The following is a 19,663-nucleotide window of genomic DNA, read 5'->3' as shown; positions in this document are numbered from 1 at the left end:
ATATACAGTACTAACCAGTGAGTCACCGTGCTCCCTATATACAGTACAGTACTAACCACTGAGTCAACGTGCTCCCTATATACAGTACTAACCACTGAGTCACCGTGCTCCCTATATACAGTACAGTACTAACCACTGAGTCACCCTGCTCCCTATATATAGTATAGTACTAACCACTGAGTCACCGTGCTCCCTATATACAGTACATTACTAACCACTGAGTCACCGTGCTCCCTATATACAGTACTAACCACTGAGTCACCGTGCTCCCTATATACAGTACAGTGCTAACCACTGAGTCACCGTGCTCCCTATATACAGTACAGTACTAACCACTGAGTCACCGTGCTCCCTATATACAGTACTAACCACTGAGTCACCGTGCTCCCTATAAACAGTACAGTACTAACCACTGAGTCACCGTGCTCCCTATATACAGTATAGTACTAACCACTTGAGTCACCATGCTCCCAATATACAGTACAGTACTAACTACTGAGTCACCGTGTTCCCTATATACAGTACTAACCACTGAGTCACCGTGCTCCCTATATACAGTACTAACCACTGAGTAATCGTGCTCCCTATATGCAGTACAGAGCTAACCACTGAATCACCGTGCTCCCTATATACAGTAATAACCACTGAGTCACCGTGCTCCCTATAAACAGTACAGTACTAACCACTGAGTCACCGTGCTCCCTATGTACAGTACTAACCACTGAGTCACCATGCTCCCTATATACAGTACAGTACTAACCACTGAGTCAACGTGCTCACTATAAACAGTACAGTACTAACCACTGAGTCACCGTGCTCCCTATATACAGTACATTACTAACCACTTGAGTCACCATGCTCCCTATATACAGTACAGTACTAACTACTGAGTCACCGTGCTCCCTATATACAGTACTAACCACTGAGTCACCGTGCTCCCTATAAACAGTACTAACCACTGAGTAATTGTGCTCCCTATATGCAGTACAGAGCTAACCACTGAATCACCGTGCTCCCTATATACAGTACAATACTAACCACTGAATCACCATGCTCCCTATAAACAGTACAGTACTAACCACTGAGTCACCATGCTCCCTATATACAGTACTAACCACTGAGTCACCATGCTCCATATATACAGTACAGTGCTAACCACTGAGTCACCCTGCTCCCTATATACAGTACAGTACTAACCACTGAGTCATTGTGCTCCCTATATACAGTACAGTACTAACCACTGAGTCACCCTGCTCCCTATATACAGTACTAACCACTGAGTCACCGTGCTCCCTGTATACAGTACTAACCACTGAGTCACCGTGCTCCCAATATACAGTACTAACCACTGAGTCACCGTGCTCCCTATAAACAGTACTAACCACTGAGTCACCCTGCTCCCTATATACAGTACATTGCTAACCACTGAGTCACCGTGCTCCCTATATACAGTACAGTACTAACCACTGAGCCACTGTGCTCCCTATATACAGTAAAGTACTAACCACTGAGTCACTGTGCTCCTTATATACAGTACAGTACTAACCACTGAGTCACCGTGCTCCCTATATACAGTACTAACCAGTGAGTCACCGTGCTCCCTATATACAGTACAGTACTAACCACTGAGTCACCGTGCTCCCTATATACAGTACTAACCACTGAGTCACCGTGCTCCCTATATACGGTACAGTGCTAACCACTGAGTCACTGTGTTCCCTATATACAGTACAGTACTAACCACTGAGTCACCGTGCTCCCTATATACAGTACTAACCAGTGAGTCACCGTGCTCCCTATATACAGTACAGTACTAACCACTGAGTCAACGTGCTCCCTATATACAGTACTAACCACTGAGTCACCGTGCTCCCTATATACAGTACAGTACTAACCACTGAGTCACCCTGCTCCCTATATATAGTATAGTACTAACCACTGATTCACCGTGCTCCCTATATACAGTACATTACTAACCACTGAGTCACCGTGCTCCCTATATACAGTACTAACCACTGAGTCACCGTGCTCCCTATATACAGTACAGTGCTAACCACTGAGTCACCGTGCTCCCTATATACAGTACAGTACTAACCACTGAGTCACCGTGCTCCCTATATATAGTACTAACCACTGAGTCACCGTGCTCCCTATAAACAGTACAGTACTAACCACTGAGTCACCGTGCTCCCTATATACAGTATAGTACTAACCACTTGAGTCACCATGCTCCCAATATACAGTACAGTACTAACTACTGAGTCACCGTGCTCACTATATACAGTACTAACCACTGAGTCACCGTGCTCCCTATATACAGTACTAACCACTGAGTAATCGTGCTCCCTATATGCAGTACAGAGCTAACCACTGAATCACCGTGCTCCCTATATACAGTACAATACTAACCACTGAATCACCATGCTCCCTATAAACAGTACAGTACTAACCACTGAGTCACCGTGCTCCCTATATACAGTACTAACCACTGAGTCACCATGCTCCCTATATGCAGTACAATGCTAACCACTGAGTCACCCTGCTCCCTATATACAGTACAATACTAACCACTGAGTCATTGTGCTCCCTATATACAGTACAGTACTAACCACTGAGTCACCCTGCTCCCTATATACAGTACTAACCACTGAGTCACCGTGCTCCCTGTATACAGTACTAACCACTGAGTCACCGTGCTCCCAATATACAGTACAGTACTAACCACTGAGTCACTGTGCTCCCTATAAACAGTACTAACCACTGAGTCACCCTGCTCCCTATATACAGTACATTGCTAACCACTGAGTCACCGTGCTCCCTATATACAGTACAGTACTAACCACTGAGCCACTGTGCTCCCTATATACAGTAAAGTACTAACCACTGAGTCACTGTGCTCCCTATATACAGTACTAACCACTGAGTCACCGTGCTCCCTATATACGGTACAGTGCTAACCACTGAGTCACTGTGTTCCCTATATACAGTACAGTACTAACCACTGAGTCACCGTGCTCCCTATATACAGTACTAACCAGTGAGTCACCGTGCTCCCTATATACAGTACAGTACTAACCACTGAGTCAACGTGCTCCCTATATACAGTACTAACCACTGAGTCACCGTGCTCCCTATATATAGTACAGTACTAACCACTGAGTCACCCTGCTCCCTATATATAGTATAGTACTAACCACTGAGTCACCGTGCTCCCTATATACAGTACATTACTAACCACTGAGTCACCGTGCTCCCTATATACAGTACTAACCACTGAGTCACCGTGCTCCCTATATACAGTACAGTGCTAACCACTGAGTCACCGTGCTCCCTATATACAGTACAGTACTAACCACTGAGTCACCGTGCTCCCTATATACAGTACTAACCACTGAGTCACCGTGCTCCCTATAAACAGTACAGTACTAACCACTGAGTCACCGTGCTCCCTATATACAGTACAGTACTAACCACTTGAGTCACCATGGTCCCTATATACAGTACAGTACTAACTACTGAGTCACCGTGCTCCCTATATACAGTACTAACCACTGAGTCACCGTGCTCCCTATATACAGTATTAACCACTGAGTAATCGTGCTCCCTATATGCAGTACAGAGCTAACCACTGAATCACCGTGCTCCCTATATACAGTAATAACCACTGAGTCACCATGCTCCCTATAAACAGTACAGTACTAACCACTGAGTCACCGTGCTCCCTATATACAGTACTAACCACTGAGTCACCATGCTCCCTATATACAGTACAGTACTAACCAGAGTCAACGTGCTCCCTATAAACAGTACAGTACTAACCACTGAGTCACCGTGCTCCCTATATACAGTACATTACTAACCACTTGAGTCACCATGCTCCCTATATACAGTACAGTACTAACTACTGAGTCACCGTGCTCCCTATATACAGTACTAACCACTGAGTCACCGTGCTCCCTATACAGTACTAACCACTGAGTAATTGTGCTCCCTATATGCAGTACAGAGCTAACCACTGAATCACCGTGCTCCCTATATACAGTAATAACCACTGAGTCACCGTGCTCCCTATAAACAGTACAGTACTAACCACTGAGTCACCGTGCTCCCTATATACAGTACTAACCACTGAGTCACCATGCTCCCTATATACAGTACAGTGCTAACCACTGAGTCACCCTGCTCCCTATATACAGTACAATACTAACCACTGAGTCACCGTGCTCCCTATATACAGTACAGTACTAACCACTGAGTCACCCTGCTCCCTATATACAGTACTAACCACTGAGTCACCGTGCTCCCTTTATACAGTACTAATCACTGAGTCACCGTGCTCCCAATATACAGTACAGTACTAACCACTGAGTCACCCTGCTCCCTATATACAGTACATTGCTAACCACTGAGTCACCGTGCTCCCTATATACAGTACAGTACTAACCACTGAGCCACTGTGCTCCCTATATACAGTAAAGTACTAACCACTGAGTCACTGTGCTCCCTATATACAGTACTAACCACTGAGTCACCGTGCTCCCTATATACGGTACAGTGCTAACCACTGAGTCACTGTGTTCCCTATATACAGTACAGTACTAACCACTGAGTCACCGTGCTCCCTATATACAGTACTAACCAGTGAGTCACCGTGCTCCCTATATACAGTACAGTACTAACCACTGAGTCAACGTGCTCCCTATATACAGTACTAACCACTGAGTCACCGTGCTCCCTATATATAGTACAGTACTAACCACTGAGTCACCCTGCTCCCTATATATAGTATAGTACTAACCACTGAGTCACCGTGCTCCCTATATACAGTACATTACTAACCACTGAGTCACCGTGCTCCCTATATACAGTACTAACCACTGAGTCACCGTGCTCCCTATATACAGTACAGTGCTAACCACTGAGTCACCGTGCTCCCTATATACAGTACAGTAATAACCACTGAGTCACCGTGCTCCCTATATACAGTACTAACCACTGAGTCACCGTGCTCCCTATAAACAGTACAGTACTAACCACTGAGTCACCGTGCTCCCTATATACAGTACAGTACTAACCACTTGAGTCACCATGGTCCCTATATACAGTACAGTACTAACTACTGAGTCACCGTGCTCCCTATATACAGTACTAACCACTGAGTCACCGTGCTCCCTATATACAGTATTAACCACTGAGTAATCGTGCTCCCTATATGCAGTACAGAGCTAACCACTGAATCACCGTGCTCCCTATATACAGTAATAACCACTGAGTCACCATGCTCCCTATAAACAGTACAGTACTAACCACTGAGTCACCGTGCTCCCTATATACAGTACTAACCACTGAGTCACCATGCTCCCTATATACAGTACAGTACTAACCAGAGTCAACGTGCTCCCTATAAACAGTACAGTACTAACCACTGAGTCACCGTGCTCCCTATATACAGTACATTACTAACCACTTGAGTCACCATGCTCCCTATATACAGTACAGTACTAACTACTGAGTCACCGTGCTCCCTATATACAGTACTAACCACTGAGTCACCGTGCTCCCTATACAGTACTAACCACTGAGTAATTGTGCTCCCTATATGCAGTACAGAGCTAACCACTGAATCACCGTGCTCCCTATATACAGTAATAACCACTGAGTCACCGTGCTCCCTACAAACAGTACAGTACTAACCACTGAGTCACCGTGCTCCCTATATACAGTACTAACCACTGAGTCACCATGCTCCCTATATACAGTACAGTGCTAACCACTGAGTCACCCTGCTCCCTATATACAGTACAATACTAACCACTGAGTCACCGTGCTCCCTATATACAGTACAGTACTAACCACTGAGTCACCCTGCTCCCTATATACAGTACTAACCACTGAGTCACCGTGCTCCCTTTATACAGTACTAATCACTGAGTCACCGTGCTCCCAATATACAGTACAGTACTAACCACTGAGTCACCATGCTCCCTATAAACAGTACTAACCACTGAGTCACCCTGCTCCCTATATACAGTACATTGCTAACCAATGAGTCACCGTGCTCCCTATATACAGTACAGTACTAACCACTGAGCCACTGTGCTCCCTATATACAGTAAAGTACTAACCACTGAGTCACTGTGCTCCTTATATACAGTACAGTACTAACCACTGAGTCACCGTGCTCCCTATATACAGTACAGTGCTAACCACTGAGTCAACGTGCTCCCTATATACAGTACAGTACTAACCACTAAGTCACCCTGATCCCTATATATAGTATAGTACTAACCACTTAGTCACCGTGCTCCCTATATACAGTACAGTACTAACCACTGAGTCACCCTGCTCCCTATATATAGTATAGTACTAACCACTGAGTCACCGTGCTCCCTATATACAGTACATTACTAACCACTGAGTCACCGTGCTCCCTCTATACAGTACTAACCACTGAGTCACCGTGCTCCCTATATACAGTACAGTGCTAACCACTGAGTCACCGTGCTCCCTATATACAGTACAGTACTAACAACTGAGTCACCGTGCTCCCTATATACAGTACTAACCACTGAGTCACCGTGCTCCCTATAAACAGTACAGTACTAACCACTGAGTCACCGTGCTCCCTTTATACAGTACAGTACTAACCACTTGAGTCACCATGCTCCCTATATACAGTACAGTACTAACTACTGAGTCACCGTGCTCCCTATATACAGTACTAACCACTGAGTCACCGTGCTCCCTATATACAGTACTAACCACTGAGTAATCGTGCTCCCTATATGCAGTACAGAGCTAACCACTGAATCACCGTGCTCCCTATATACAGTAATAACCACTGAGTCACCGTGCTCCCTATAAACAGTACAGTACTAACCACTGAGTCACCGTGCTCCCTATATACAGTACTAACCACTGACTCACCATGCTCCCTATATACAGTACAGTACTAACCACTGAGTCAACGTGCTCCCTATAAACAGTACAGTACTAACCACTGAGTCACCGTGCTCCCTATATACAGTACATTACTAACCACTTGAGTCACCATGCTCCCTATATACAGTACAGTACTAACTTCTGAGTCACCGTGCTCCCTATATACAGTACTAACCACTGAGTCACCGTGCTCCCTATATACAGTACAGTACTAACCACTGAGTCACCGTGCTCCCTATAAACAGTACTAACCACTGAGTCACCCTGCTCCCTATATACAGTACATTGCTAACCACTGAGTCACCGTGCTCCCTATATACAGTACAGTACTAACCACGGAGCCACTGTGCTCCCTATATACAGTAAAGTACTAACCACTGAGTCACTGTGCTCCTTATATACAGTACAGTACTAACCACTGAGTCACCGTGCTCCCTATATACAGTACATTACTAACCACTTGAGTCACCATGCTCCCTATATACAGTACAGTACTAACTACTGAGTCACCGTGCTCCCTATATACAGTACTAACCACTGAGTCACCGTGCTCCCTATATACAGTACTAACCACTGAGTCACCGTGCTCCCTATATACAGTACATTACTAACCACTTGAGTCACCATGCTCCCTATATACAGTACAGTACTAACTACTGAGTCACCGTGCTCCCTATATACAGTACTAACCACTGAGTCACCGTGCTCCCTATATACAGTACTAACCACTGAGTAATTGTGCTCCCTATATGCAGTACAGAGCTAACCACTGAATCACCGTGCTCCCTATATACAGTAATAACCACTGAGTCACCGTGCTCCCTATAAACAGTACAGTACTAACCACTGAGTCACCGTGCTCCCTATATACAGTACTAACCACTGAGTCACCATGCTCCCTATATACAGTACAGTGCTAACCACTGAGTCACCCTGCTCCCTATATACAGTACAATACTAACCACTGAGTCACCGTGCTCCCTATATACAGTACAGTACTAACCACTGAGTCACCCTGCTCCCTATATACAGTACTAACCACTGAGTCACCGTGCTCCCTGTATACAGTACTAACCACTGAGTCACTGTGCTCCCAATATACAGTACAGTACTAACCACTGAGTCACCGTGCTCCCTATAAACAGTACTAACCACTGAGTCACCGTGCTCCCTATATACAGTATATTGCTAACCACTGAGTCACCGTAATCCCTATATACAGTACAGTACTAACCACGGAGCCACTGTGCTCCCTATATACAGTAAAGTACTAACCACTGAGTCACTGTGCTCCTTATATACAGTACAGTACTAAGCACTGAGTCACCGTGCTCCCTATATACAGTACTAACCAGTGAGTCACCGTGCTCCCTATATACAGTACAGTGCTAACCACTGAGTCAACGTGCTCCCTATATACAGTACAGTACTAACCACTAAGTCACCCTGATCCCTATATATAGTATAGTACTAACCACTGAGTCACCGTGTTCCCTATATACAGTACAGTACTAACCACTGAGTCACCATGCTCCCTATATACAGTACTAACCACTGAGTCACCGTGCTCCCTATATACGGTACAGTGCTAACCACTGAGTCACTGTGTTCCCTATATACAGTACAGTACTAACCACTGAGTCACCGTGCTCCCTATATACAGTACTAACCAGTGAGTCACCGTGCTCCCTATATACAGTACAGTACTAACCACTGAGTCAACGTGCTCCCTATATACAGTACTAACCACTGAGTCACCATGCTCCCCATATATATAGTACAGTACTAACCACTGAGTCACCCTGCTCCCTATATGTAGTATAGTACTAACCACTGAGTCACCGTGCTCCCTATATACAGTACATTACTAACCACTGAGTCACCGTGCTCCCTATATACAGTACTAACCACTGAGTCACCGTGCTCCCTATATACAGTACAGTGCTAACCACTGAGTCACCGTGCTCCCTATATACAGTACAGTACTAACCACTGAGTCACCGTGCTCCCTATACACAGTACAGTACTAACCACTGAGTCAACATGCTCCCTATATACAGTACAGTGCTAACCACTGAGTCACCGTGTTCCCTGTATACACTACTAACCACTGAGTCACCGTGCTCCATATATACAGTACAGTGCAAACCACTGAATCACCGTGTTCCCTATATACACTACTAACCACTCAATCACCGTGCTCCCTATATACAGTACTAACCACTGACTCACCGTGCTCCCTATATACAGTACAGTACTATCCACTGAGTCACCGTGCTCCCTATATACAGTACAGTACTAACCACTGAGTCACCGTGCTCCCTATATACAGTACTAACCACTGAGTCACCGTGCTCCCTATATACAGTACAGTACTAACCACTGAGTCACCGTGCTCCCTATATACAGTACTAACCACTGAGTCGCCATGCTCCCTATATACAGTAAAGTACTAACAACTGAGTCACCGTGCTCCCTATATACAGTATAGTACTAACCACTGAGTCACCGTGCTCCCTTTATACAGTACAGTACTAAGCACTGAGTCACCGTGCTCCCTATATACAGTACTAACCACTGAGTCACCGTGTTCCCTATATACAGTATAGTACTAACCACTGAGTCACCGTTTTCCCTATATACAGTACAGTACTAACCACTGAGTCACTGTTCTCCCTATAAACAGTACTAACCACTGAGTCACCGTGCTCCCTTTATACAGTACAGTGCCAACCACTGAGTAGCCTGCTCCCTATATACAGTACAGTACTTACCACTGAGTCACCGTGCTCCCTATAAACAGTACTAACCACTGAGTCAATGTGCTCCCTATATACAGTAGAGTACTAACCACTGAGTCACCGTGCTCCCTATATACAGTACTAACCACTGAGTCGCCGTGCTCCCTATATACAGTACAGTACTAACCACTGAGTCGCCGTGCTCCCTATATACAGTACTAACCACTGAGTCGCTGTGCTCCCTATATACAGTACAGTACTAAACACTGAGTCACCGTGCTCCCTATGTACAGTACAAACCACTGAGTCACCGTGCTCCCTATACAGTACAGTACTAACCACTAAGTCACCGTGCTCCCTATATACAGTACTAACCACTGAGTCACCGTGCTCCCTATATACAGTACAGTACTAACCACTGAGTCACCGTGCTCCCTATATACAGTACAGTACTAACCACTGAGTTACTGTGCTCCCTATATACAGTACTAACCACTGAGTCACCGTGCTCCCTATATACAGTACAGTACTAACCACTGAGTCACCGTGCTCCCTATCTACAGTACAGTACTAACCACTGAGTAACCGTGATCCCTATATACAGTACTAACCACTGAGCCACCGTGCTCCCTAAATACAGTACTAACCACTGAGTCACCGTGCTCCCTAAATACAGTACTAACCACTGAGTCACCGTGCTCCCTATATACAGTACAGTACTAACCACTGAGTCACCATGCTCCCTATATACAGTACAGTACTAACTACAGAGTCACCGTGCTCCCTATATACAGTAGTAACCACTGAGTCACTGTGCTCCCTATATACAGTACTAACCACTGAGTCACAGTGCTCTCTATATGCAGTACAGAGCTAACCACTGAATCACTGTGCTATCTATATACAGTACTAACCACTGAGTCACTGTGCTCCCTATAAACAGTACAGAACTAACCACTGAGTCACTGTGCTCCCTATATACAGTACAGTGCTAACCACTGAGTCACCGAGCTCCCTATATACAGTACTAACCACTGAGTCACCATGCTCCCTATATACAGTACAGTGCTAACCACTGAGTCACCGTGCTCCCTATATACAGTACATTACTATCCACTGAGTCACCGTGCTCCCTATATACAGTACTAATAACTGAGTCACCGTGCTCCCTATATACAGTACAGTGCTAACCACTGAGTCACCGTGCTCCCTATATACAGTACAGCACTAACCACTGAGTCACCGTGCTCCCTATACACAGTACAGTACTAACCACTGAGTCAACGTGCTCCCTATATACAGTACAGTGCTAACCACTGAGTCACCGTGTTCCCTGTATACACTACTAACCACTGAGTCACCGTGCTCCCTATATACAGTACAGTGCTAACCACTGAGTCACCGTGTTCCCTATATACACTACTAACCACTCAGTCACCGTGCTCCCTATATACAGTACTAACCACTGACTCACGGTGCTCCCTATATACAGTACAGTACTAACCACTGAGTCACCGTGCTCCCTATATACAGTACAGTACTAACCACTGAGTCACTGTGCTCCCTATATACAGTACTAACCACTGAGTCAACGTGCTCCCTATATACAGTACAGTACTAACCACTGAGTCACCCTGCTCCCTATATACAGTACAATACTAACCACTGAGTCACCGTGCTCCCTATATACAGTACAGTACTAACCACTGAGTCAACCTGCTCCCTATATACAGTACTAACCACTGAGTCACCGTGCTCCCTGTATACAGTACTAACCACTGAGTCACCGTGCTCCCAATATACAGTACAGTACTAACCACTGAGTCACCGTGCTCCCTATAAAAAGTACTAACCACTGAGTCACCCTGCTCCCTATATACAATACATTGCTAACCACTGAGTCACCGTGCTCCCTATATACAGTACAGTACTAACCACTGAGCCACTGTGCTCCCTATATACAGTAAAGTACTAACCACTGAGTCACTGTGCTCCTTATATACAGTACAGTACTAACCACTGAGTCACCGTGCTCCCTATGTACAGTACTAACCAGTGAGTCACCGTGCTCCCTATATACAGTACAGTGCTAACCACTGAGTCAACGTGCTCCCTGTATACAGTACAGTACTAACCACTAAGTCACCCTGATCCCTATATATAGTATAGTACTAACCACTGAGTCACCGTGTTCCCTATATACAGTACAGTACTAACCACTGAGTCACCGTGCTCCCTATATACGGTACAGTGCTAACCACTGAGTCACTGTGTTCCCTATATACAGTACAGTACTAACCACTGAGTCACCGTGCTCCCTATATACAGTACTAACCAGTGAGTCACCGTGCTCCCTATATACAGTACAGTACTAACCACTGAGTAACCGTGATCCCTATATACAGTACTAACCACTGAGCCACCGTGCTCCCTAAATACAGTACTAACCACTGAGTCACCGTGCTCCCTAAATACAGTACTAACCACTGAGTCACCGTGCTCCCTATATACAGTACAGTACTAACCACTGAGTCACCATGCTCCCTATATACAGTACAGTACTAACTACAGAGTCACCGTGCTCCCTATATACAGTAGTAACCACTGAGTCACTGTGCTCCCTATATACAGTACTAACCACTGAGTCACAGTGCTCTCTATATGCAGTACAGAGCTAACCACTGAATCACTGTGCTATCTATATACAGTACTAACCACTGAGTCACTGTGCTCCCTATAAACAGTACAGAACTAACCACTGAGTCACTGTGCTCCCTATATACAGTACAGTGCTAACCACTGAGTCACCGAGCTCCCTATATACAGTACTAACCACTGAGTCACCATGCTCCCTATATACAGTACAGTGCTAACCACTGAGTCACCGTGCTCCCTATATACAGTACATTACTATCCACTGAGTCACCGTGCTCCCTATATACAGTACTAATAACTGAGTCACCGTGCTCCCTATATACAGTACAGTGCTAACCACTGAGTCACCGTGCTCCCTATATACAGTACAGCACTAACCACTGAGTCACCGTGCTCCCTATACACAGTACAGTACTAACCACTGAGTCAACGTGCTCCCTATATACAGTACAGTGCTAACCACTGAGTCACCGTGTTCCCTGTATACACTACTAACCACTGAGTCACCGTGCTCCCTATATACAGTACAGTGCTAACCACTGAGTCACCGTGTTCCCTATATACACTACTAACCACTCAGTCACCGTGCTCCCTATATACAGTACTAACCACTGACTCACGGTGCTCCCTATATACAGTACAGTACTAACCACTGAGTCACCGTGCTCCCTATATACAGTACAGTACTAACCACTGAGTCACTGTGCTCCCTATATACAGTACTAACCACTGAGTCAACGTGCTCCCTATATACAGTACAGTACTAACCACTGAGTCACCCTGCTCCCTATATACAGTACAATACTAACCACTGAGTCACCGTGCTCCCTATATACAGTACAGTACTAACCACTGAGTCAACCTGCTCCCTATATACAGTACTAACCACTGAGTCACCGTGCTCCCTGTATACAGTACTAACCACTGAGTCACCGTGCTCCCAATATACAGTACAGTACTAACCACTGAGTCACCGTGCTCCCTATAAAAAGTACTAACCACTGAGTCACCCTGCTCCCTATATACAATACATTGCTAACCACTGAGTCACCGTGCTCCCTATATACAGTACAGTACTAACCACTGAGCCACTGTGCTCCCTATATACAGTAAAGTACTAACCACTGAGTCACTGTGCTCCTTATATACAGTACAGTACTAACCACTGAGTCACCGTGCTCCCTATGTACAGTACTAACCAGTGAGTCACCGTGCTCCCTATATACAGTACAGTGCTAACCACTGAGTCAACGTGCTCCCTGTATACAGTACAGTACTAACCACTAAGTCACCCTGATCCCTATATATAGTATAGTACTAACCACTGAGTCACCGTGTTCCCTATATACAGTACAGTACTAACCACTGAGTCACCGTGCTCCCTATATACGGTACAGTGCTAACCACTGAGTCACTGTGTTCCCTATATACAGTACAGTACTAACCACTGAGTCACCGTGCTCCCTATATACAGTACTAACCAGTGAGTCACCGTGCTCCCTATATACAGTACAGTACTAACCACTGAGTCAACGTGCTCCCTATATACAGTACTAACCACTGAGTCACCGTGCTCCCTATATACAGTACAGTACTAACCACTGAGTCACCCTGCTCCCTATATATAGTATAGTACTAACCACTGAGTCACCGTGCTCCCTATATACAGTACATTACTAACCACTGAGTCACCGTGCTCCCTATGTACAGTACTAACCACTGAGTCACCGTGCTCCCTATATACAGTACAGTGCTAACCACTGAGTCACCGTGCTCCCTATATACAGTACAGTACTAACCACTGAGTCACCGTGCTCCCTATATACAGTACTAACCACTGAGTCACCGTGCTCCCTATAAACAGTACAGTACTAACCACTGAATCACCGTGCTCCCTATATACAGTAATAACCACTGAGTCACCGTGCTCCCTATAAACAGTACAGTACTAACCACTGAGTCACCGTGCTCCCTATATACAGTACTAACCACTGAGTCACCATGCTCCCTATATACAGTACAGTGCTAACCGCTGAGTCACCCTGCTCCCTATATACAGTACAATACTAACCACTGAGTCACCGTGCTCCCTATATACAGTACAGTACTAACCACTGAGTCACTCTGCTCCCTATATACAGTACTAACCACTGAGTCACCGTGCTCCCTGTATACAGTACTAACCACTGAGTCACCGTGCTCCCAATATACAGTACAGTACTATCCACTGAGTCACCGTGCTCCCTATAAACAGTACTAACCACTGAGTCACCCTGCTCCCTATATACAGTACATTGCTAACCACTGAGTCACCGTGCTCCCTATATACAGTACAGTACTAACCACTGAGTCACTGTGCTCCTTATATACAGTACAGTACTAACCACTGAGTCACCGTGCTCCCTATATACAGTACTAACCAGTGAGTCACCGTGCTCCCTATATACAGTACAGTGCTAACCACTGAGTCAACGTGCTCCCTATATACAGTACAGTACTAACCACTAAGTCACCCTGATCCCTATATATAGTATAGTACTAACCACTGAGTCACCGTGCTCCCTATATAAAGTACTAACCACTGAGTCACCGTGCTCCCTATATACGGTACAGTGCTAACCACTGAGTCACTGTGTTCTCTACATACAGTACAGTACTAACCACTGAGTCACCGTGCTCCCTATATACATTACTAACCAGTGAGTCACCGTGCTCCCTATATACAGTACAGTACTAACCACTGAGTCAACGTGCTCCCTATATACAGTACTAACCACTGAGTCACCGTGCTCCCTATATACAGTACAGTACTAACCACTGAGTCACCCTGCTCCCTATATATAGTTTAGTACTAACCACTGAGTCACCGTGCTCCCTATATACAGTACATTACTAACCACTGAGTCACCGTGCTCCCTATATAAAGTACTAACCACTGAGTCACCGTGCTCCCTATATACGGTACAGTGCTAACCACTGAGTCACTGTGTTCCCTACATACAGTACAGTACTAACCACTGAGTCACCGTGCTCCCTATATACAGTACTAACCAGTGAGTCACCGTGCTCCCTATATACAGTACAGTACTAACCACTGAGTCAACGTGCTCCCTATATACAGTACTAACCACTGAGTCACCGTGCTCCCTATATACAGTACAGTACTAACCACTGAGTCACCCTGCTCCCTATATATAGTTTAGTACTAACCACTGAGTCACCGTGCTCCCTATATACAGTACATTACTAACCACTGAGTCACCGTGCTCCCTATATACAGTACAGTGCTAACCACTGAGTCACCGTGCTCCCTATATACAGTACTAACCACTGAGTCACCGTGCTCCCTATACACAGTACAGTACTAACCACTGAGTCAACATGCTCCCTATATACAGTACAGTGCTAACCACTGAGTCACCGTGTTCCCTGTATACAGTATAATACTAACCACTGAGTCACCGTGCTCCCTTTATACAGTACAGTACTAAGCACTGAGTCACCGTGCTCCCTATATACAGTACTAACCACTGAGTCACCGTGTTCCCTATATACAGTATAGTACTAACCACTGAGTCACCGTTTTCCCTATATACAGTACAGTACTAACCACTGAGTCATCGTGCTCCCTATAAACAGTACTAACCACTGAGTCACCGTGCTCCCTTTATACAGTACAGTACCAACCACTGAGTAGCCTGCTCCCTATATACAGTACAGTACTAACTACTGAGTCACCGTGCTCCCTATATACAGTACTAACCACTGAGTCAATGTGCTCCCTACATACAGTAGAGTACTAACCACTGAGTCACAGTGCTCCCTATATACAGTACTAACCACTGAGTCGCCGTGCTCCCTATATACAGTACAGTACTAACCACTGAGTCGCCGTGCTCCCTATATACAGTACAGTACTAACCACTGAGTCGCCGTGCTCCCTATATAAAGTACAGTACTAAACACTGAGTCACCGTGCTCCCTATGTACAGTACAAACCACTGAGTCACCGTGCTCCCTATATACAGTACAGTACTAACCACTGAGTCAACGTGCTCCCTATATACAGTACTAACCACTGAGTCATCGTGCTCCCTATATACAGTACAGTACTAACCACTGAGTCACCGTGCTCCCTATATACAGTACAGTACTAACCACTGAGTTACTGTGCTCCCTATATACAGTACTAACCACTGAGTCACCGTGCTCCCTATATACAGTACAGTACTAACCACTGAGTCACCGTGCTCCCTATCTACAGTACAGTACTAACCACTGAGTAACCGTGATCCCTATATACAGTACTAACCACTGAGTCACCGTGCTCCCTAAATACAGTACTAACCACTGAGTCACCGTGCTCCCTAAATACAGTACTAACCACTGAGTCACCGTGCTCCCTATATACAGTACAGTACTAACCACTGAGTCACCATGCTCCCTATATACAGTACAGTACTAACTACAGAGTCACCGTGCTCCCTATATACAGTAGTAACCACTGAGTCACTGTGCTATCTATATACAGTACTAACCACTGAGTCACAGTGCTCTCTATATGCAGTACAGAGCTAATCACTGAATCACTGTGCTCCCTATATACAGTACTAACCACTGAGTCACCGTGCTCCCTATAAACAGTACAGTACTAACCACTGAGTCACCGTGCTCCCTATATACAGTACAGTGCTAACCACTGAGTCACCGTGCTCCCTATATACAGTACTTTACTATCCACTGAGTCACCGTGCTCCCTATATACAGTACTAATAACTGAGTCACCGTGCTCCCTATAAACAGTACAGTACTAACCACTGAGTCACCGTGCTCCCTATATACAGTACAGTGCTAACCACTGAGTCACCGTGCTCCCTATATACAGTACTTTACTATCCACTGAGTCACCGTGCTCCCTTTATACAGTACAGTACTAAGCACTGAGTCACCGTGCTCCCTATATACAGTACTAACCACTGAGTCACCGTGTTCCCTATATACAGTATAGTACTAACCACTGAGTCACCGTTTTCCCTATATACAGTACAGTACTAACCACTGAGTCATCGTGCTCCCTATAAACAGTACTAACCACTGAGTCACCGTGCTCCCTTTATACAGTACAGTACCAACCACTGAGTAGCCTGCTCCCTATATACAGTACAGTACTAACTACTGAGTCACCGTGCTCCCTATATACAGTACTAACCACTGAGTCAATGTGCTCCCTACATACAGTAGAGTACTAACCACTGAGTCACAGTGCTCCCTATATACAGTACTAACCACTGAGTCGCCGTGCTCCCTATATACAGTACAGTACTAACCACTGAGTCGCCGTGCTCCCTATATACAGTACAGTACTAACCACTGAGTCGCCGTGCTCCCTATATAAAGTACAGTACTAAACACTGAGTCACCGTGCTCCCTATGTACAGTACAAACCACTGAGTCACCGTGCTCCCTATATACAGTACAGTACTAACCACTGAGTCAACGTGCTCCCTATATACAGTACTAACCACTGAGTCATCGTGCTCCCTATATACAGTACAGTACTAACCACTGAGTCACCGTGCTCCCTATATACAGTACAGTACTAACCACAGAGTTACTGTGCTCCCTATATACAGTACTAACCACTGAGTCACCGTGCTCCCTATATACAGTACAGTACTAACCACTGAGTCACCGTGCTCCCTATCTACAGTACAGTACTAACCACTGAGTAACCGTGATCCCTATATACAGTACTAACCACTGAGTCACCGTGCTCCCTAAATACAGTACTAACCACTGAGTCACCGTGCTCCCTATATACAGTACAGTACTAACCACTGAGTCACCGTGCTCCCTATCTACAGTACAGTACTAACCACTGAGTAACCGTGATCCCTATATACAGTACTAACCACTGAGTCACCGTGCTCCCTAAATACAGTACTAACCACTGAGTCACCGTGCTCCCTAAATACAGTACTAACCACTGAGTCACCGTGCTCCCTATATACAGTACAGTACTAACCACTGAGTCACCATGCTCCCTATATACAGTACAGTACTAACTACAGAGTCACCGTGCTCCCTATATACAGTAGTAACCACTGAGTCACTGTGCTATCTATATACAGTACTAACCACTGAGTCATCGTGCTCCCTATATACAGTACAGTACTAACCACTGAGTCACCGTGCTCCCTATATACAGTACAGTACTAACCACAGAGTTACTGTGCTCCCTATATACAGTACTAACCACTGAGTCACCGTGCTCCCTATATACAGTACAGTACTAACCACTGAGTCACCGTGCTCCCTATCTACAGTACAGTACTAACCACTGAGTAACCGTGATCCCTATATACAGTACTAACCACTGAGTCACCGTGCTCCCTAAATACAGTACTAACCACTGAGTCACCGTGCTCCCTAAATACAGTACTAACCACTGAGTCACCGTGCTCCCTATATACAGTACAGTACTAACCACTGAGTCACCATGCTCCCTATATACAGTACAGTACTAACTACAGAGTCACCGTGCTCCCTATATACAGTAGTAACCACTGAGTCACTGTGCTATCTATATACAGTACTAACCACTGAGTCACAGTGCTCTCTATATGCAGTACAGAGCTAACCACTGAATCACTGTGCTCCCTATATACAGTACTAACCACTGAGTCACCGTGCTCCCTATAAACAGTACAGTACTAACCACTGAGTCACCGTGCTCCCTATATACAGTACAGTGCTAACCACTGAGTCACCGTGCTCCCTATATACAGTACTTTACTATCCACTGAGTCACCGTGCTCCCTATATACAGTACTAATAACTGAGTCACCGTGCTCCCTATAAACAGTACAGTGCTAACCACTGAGTCACCGTGCTCCCTATATACAGTACAGTACTAACCACTGAGTCACCATGCTCCCTGTACACAGTACAGTACTAACCACTGAGTCAACGTGCTCCCTATATACAGTACAGTGCTAACCACTGAGTCACCGTGTTCCCTGTATACACTACTAACCACTGAGTCACCGTGCTCCCTATATACAGTACAGTGCTAACCACTGAGTCACCGTGCTCCCTATATACAGTACTAACCACTGACTCACCGTGCTCCCTATATACAGTACAGTACTAACCACTGAGTCACCGTGCTTCCTATATACAGTACAGTACTAACCACTGAGTCACCGTGCTCCCTATATACAGTACTAACCACTGAGTCACCGTGCTCCCTATATACAGTACAGTACTAACCACTGAGTCACCGTGCTCCCTATATACAGTACAGTACTAACCACTGAGTCGCC

Source organism: Ranitomeya imitator, chromosome 1, assembly GCF_032444005.1.
Source record: "Ranitomeya imitator isolate aRanImi1 chromosome 1, aRanImi1.pri, whole genome shotgun sequence".
In the NCBI taxonomy this organism is placed as follows: Eukaryota; Metazoa; Chordata; class Amphibia; order Anura; family Dendrobatidae; genus Ranitomeya; species Ranitomeya imitator.
Note: the sequence above shows the minus strand (reverse complement) of the source record.